At 45.0% G+C, this 4,733-nt stretch overlaps 1 long non-coding RNA gene across 1 annotated transcript; it reads right to left on the bottom strand.

Annotated features, from left to right (window-relative positions):
- Positions 1-967: 967 nt before the first annotated feature.
- Positions 968-1,552, bottom strand: LOC136540643 (uncharacterized). The gene is made up of 3 exons (XR_010780004.1): positions 1,374-1,552; positions 1,095-1,307; positions 968-1,033 (listed from the first exon to the last, which is right to left on the bottom strand). It is a non-coding gene; the product is annotated as an uncharacterized lncRNA (long non-coding RNA).
- Between the last annotated feature and the right edge of the window lie 3,181 nt (positions 1,553-4,733).

The raw sequence follows: 4,733 nt of genomic DNA, 5'->3' as shown, positions 1-4,733 counted from the left end.
CGGCATTGGGTAGCTGGCTTTCTTCTTGTTGAGCATGAGTTAAGGCTGCATCGATTTCTTTCAATTCGGCCAATAGAGCTGCCTTCCTTGCCGATAGATCCAAGATTTTCTGCTTAAGTGCAGCACCCGAAGTCTGCAAGTTGACGATGCCCTTGTGCTTCTCATCAGCGATTTGTTTCAGTTGTAGCATCTCTTCTTTAAGTTGAGCTTGAGCTGCTCTATCGGCAATGCGCTGAGCAGCCCGTTGATATTGCAGTTGACGGCTTTCTAAGTAAGCTGCTGGGAAGAGTATTTCTTCAACATCGGCAGGGACCTGGCCACGAATTGTCTTGAAAATTGCCTTTGCGGGGTCCGAGTCATCTACCAGTTGGGCGGTACCTTGCTGTAGCAAGTTCAGGAGGGTTTCCAACTTGGATTTAGTCTCTGCCGATATTGTTCCCAGTGCAAGGGAAGAACTTGTTTCCTCTCCATCGTCGTCAGAAATGTCAATGGCAAAGGAAAATAGGCTGTTCGGGGAATCTTGTTCCTGAGAGAAAGACAAGGAGATCAATCAGGGGTAAGTATGAGTATTGTAAAATCAGATAGGTTGATCGGTTTACCTGTTTCAAGGCAATTTCCTGTGCTTGACTGGAGGAAGCAACCTGGAGTATGTCGTGTGGATCGGCTGAGCTTGCCGATGGGATATCCTCTGTGACTTCATCGGTGGTGGGCTCTTGAGGTATGATGACCGATGACATTGGGGCAGATGTAGGGATCGGCATAGACCTTTGTCGTTTTGGCTGTGCTTCAGTATCTGTTGAAGCTTTGCGCTTTGCTTGGACATCGGCAACGACTGGCTGGGGGGCATCGACACTTGTTGGTTGTGAAGCTTGGGCATCTGGTACGTTTGCCGATGTACCCAATTGTTGCTGCAAAACAAGTGTAAGATATGATATTTAACAGATAAAATGTAAAGTCGAGAAGCTACCTCTGAAGGAGTGGTGCTTGATATCGGCGGAATTGCCGATGACGATCCCGTAGCAGCTCTTACCCCCTGATGATTAAGGTTAATATAGTTTGTGATCGGCATAAGTGAAAGTAAACAAGGTTGTTACCTTAAAGGCTTTGACCAAGGTTGTAGCAGCGGCCGATGGGGTAGCCCTGGATGTAGCCAATTTGGACTTAGAAGTGATGGTCTTGGTACGAATCTTCTGGTGGGTCAAAGCGGCTAAGGTGGGAGCGTTGTAGCCGATCGGCGATGTTGGGGAAACAGGCCGGAGGTTGAAGGGTTTCCCACTTTTGCTCACCGATGGTGCTGGGTTGTTAACCTGTTACAAGGGAATCAGTTACTGATAAATGAAGGGAAAAGCAGAAGGGAGTTAAAGGAAACTTACCGCGTCGTCAGGGATGGCATATTCAGGGTCGATCATGTGCCGATATGTGTGAGCAGAAGTCGCGAACAGTTGCTCTTTCCACTCTCGCCACCATTGCTTGTATGACTCGGTGATGAAAGATATTGGTGTCCAGGTGGATATATCAACATCTGTAGTATCGGCATCAGGAGAAAGTTGTACTACCTTATTCCAGTCTGTTCCGCAGGTGATTGTTTCCCTGGGTTTGATCACATCGGCAAAGCAGAGTTTGATTGGCAGTTGCCCAAAAGCTAATTGGCGGGATACTGCCGATGGGTTGTAAAATTCATATGAAATGTTGGTGTTTTTCCCGCTGCCGAATGTGTTTACTGGAATTGCCCTGGGAGTGATGATAGCCATCATGAGCTCATTATCTTGATTCAGAGTGTCATCGGCAAAGTTGAAAAGAAGGGGGAATCTGTTTTCTTCGTCGATATAAGGCACCCAGGCCCTATGATCACGAGAAAGACCATTATAAAAGCTTTGAAAAAATCTGCCGATTTGGTCTTCGTTGGCTTCTGTTCCAGGAAGGACAATTATGGCTTCACCAAAATTGAGGGGTGAGCGTGTTGCCGATTCATCATCCCCGAGCACATAATCTTCAGCAATTTCTCGTGGGAATTGTTGAGCAAAAAAGTCCCATTGCAAACGTTTGTGCATATGGGCATTCAGCCACATGTTGATAAACCACCACGGGCCTCCCAGGTTGCCGATGGGTTCGCCAAGCAGAAGTTTCTGAGACACTTGGTGAAGAAGATGATAAGTGGAGCTCAGAAGGTATCGGCCAAGAGGAAACCTTACGCCATTAGCCAGAAGTTCAGCTGCAGGGAGGAAGGCGTTGGTTGGTCCTACTGATCGACCACAGAAGATAAATTTTTCTAACCACATATTCAGGAATGTGGCATGTTCCCTCTGGCTAGGTGTCCCGGTTTTCTGGTATTCTTGAATATATCCTGTCCAACCGCCGATGTTACGGGTATTCACTCTATATTCAGGCTTTCTACCATAGATGGAGCCTTCATCGGCAGTTGAGATGTCCAAGCCAGTAAGCATGTGGACATCGGCAAGGGTAGGGGTAGCTGGGCCATGTCCAAACATAAAAGTATTGGTCGTATCTGACCAGAAATAAGCAGCTGCAATTATCATTGATTCATTTTTCTGCATATCGGCAATAGAGAGCCTGATACATTGGTCTAATCTTCGTTCTGCCCAGTATACTTGCATCGATCTATTAACCCTCAAATACCAATCTTTCCACCCTTTGGTGGTTTTGGGCCAAGATCGAAATGTGTCTTTCCACAAGTTCAGAGAGAAATTTTGGGCTCTAAAGGGGATTCTGTTAACCTCTGCGTTGATCAGATCGGTTGGATCTGGGTTGCCCATTGGTCCAAGGCATTGGACGTGTGGCTGATCGGTTGGGATAATTAATTTGTTGCACAGTTCCTAAGGTTATGGAATCCAGAAGACAGAAGAAAGGAAAAATCACCAACTGAATAAATTTGCAAAAAGATCAAAGTAAAAGGTAATGGAAGTGGAGCGAACCGCGGGGACGTCAAAGTTGATGGCCATTGTCTTGAGGAAGGTGGAGATACGAGCCGGGAACTTGAAGTTAGCGCCGGAGAAGGGTTCTTGTTGGTTGAGGTCGCGCGGTTGTTCGTCGGAGTCGCCGCCGGAGAGAGAGAATGCCAAGGATTGGAGGCTGAAGATAGAAAATGAGGGTTCCGGAGAAATCTATTTATAAGTCGCCTGGAATAAGGGTATTTTGGACTTATCTCTATGACGCGCGCATATAGGTCAAGGCGGTGCAGAGGGATATGGTAACTATTCGCGCGATAATCAGGGGATTGTACAGATGAGTTGATAACAAGTAATCATGACTTGGAAGGGATATCGATACATGATATTTTAATTCTGAAAATGGCAGCATTATCATGTTAAGATCTTGCCGATGGGTTATTGTTTTGGTATCTCAATCATAATCAAGGTAAGAGTGGTTGGCGATTGTGCGATATTTACTGAAGTGCGTGAATCAAGATTAGATTTGATTGGATTTGATAACGAATCAAGTTTTGGCTTGGAGAATGAGTTACGGTAATTGGGCGAAGGCAAGCGTTATCTGGAGTAAATTTCGGAGCATTAATGGTTTTATACTCCGAAATTGGGGGGCATGTGTTGACACCGTTTTTTGCACATGTCAAAATAATCGGAGTGAACTAATCGGCAAGGGGAAAGTTATTGAATACTTTGATAGCCAATGAAAGCCAGTTTGTAAAAATAGTTGCCGATAGCTGGTGATGGTCGATGGAAAGGTTGATTTGGACTCGGGCGTTGCCGATGAGGTTGGAAGATTACTGCCGATGAAACAGGGAGTATGCCGATGAAGGAAGACTTGAAGACTACTGCCGATGAAACAGGGAGTATGCCGATGAAGAAAGACTTGAAGCCTACTGCCGATGAAATAGGGAGTATGCCGATGGGAAGGAGGACAGTGAGATTTCCATCGTAATTGAGGCGGACAGGGAAATAGATAGGAGTTGATTTCCTTTTCTGTATTTGTTAGGTTATGATTCGTGTAAGAGTCACGTGTTTCCTTAGATATGGGATTGGTGTCATAGTTGTGTTTGGTTGTGTCTCTTTAGATCAGGGTATAAATATGGAGTAAGGGGCAATGTAATAGAATATATCAATCAATATCAAAACCAACTTTTACTCCTATTTGCATCTACTTTTCGGCGACTTCGTCAATTTGCATATTTCCCTTTTTACGAGTTCTCATTGATTCGGCGAGCTGCATCGCTTCAGTGCGATCTTCGGCGATTCTCGAGTTCCGCGTGAGCACCTCTTGGCCGTGACTTCCGGGCGTATCGCTGTTGTCAGGACCAAAGTGTTCGTTTCTTCATCCTTGTCGATTAGCAGGTCAAATCGACTGGCACGCTTTGGATATCGATTCGGGTATTAGCCCTTTGTGTTTGCAGATCACTTTTGCATCAACAGCATCATCATCCGGAATTGGGAGCACGCAGTACATTTTCACTAGTTGGTTGAGGGCCCACCGATCCAAAACACCAACAGTTTTATAAACAGTTAGTTAAATTATATGCACATTTTACACTTATAACTTGAGTGAATAGGTTTCTGTTCATAGTGACTAGTAGGTGATATTAGACGTAGGAATAGATTTGGAACTTGGAAGGGTAGTATGTGTAAGCTACTGTTTGCGAGTTTGTGTATGTGATATATCCGGCCCTGTTTGAATTAGACTCATGGTGGCACATGCGTGTGTTAATATGAGTTTGTAAGGGTGTGTTAAGCCAATATATCAGGTTTTTAGAGTCTATATAC

This window comes from Miscanthus floridulus, chromosome 2 (genome assembly GCF_019320115.1).
Source record: "Miscanthus floridulus cultivar M001 chromosome 2, ASM1932011v1, whole genome shotgun sequence".
In the NCBI taxonomy this organism is placed as follows: domain Eukaryota; kingdom Viridiplantae; phylum Streptophyta; class Magnoliopsida; order Poales; family Poaceae; genus Miscanthus; species Miscanthus floridulus.
Note: the sequence above shows the minus strand (reverse complement) of the source record. Positions and strands in the feature narration are given on the sequence as shown.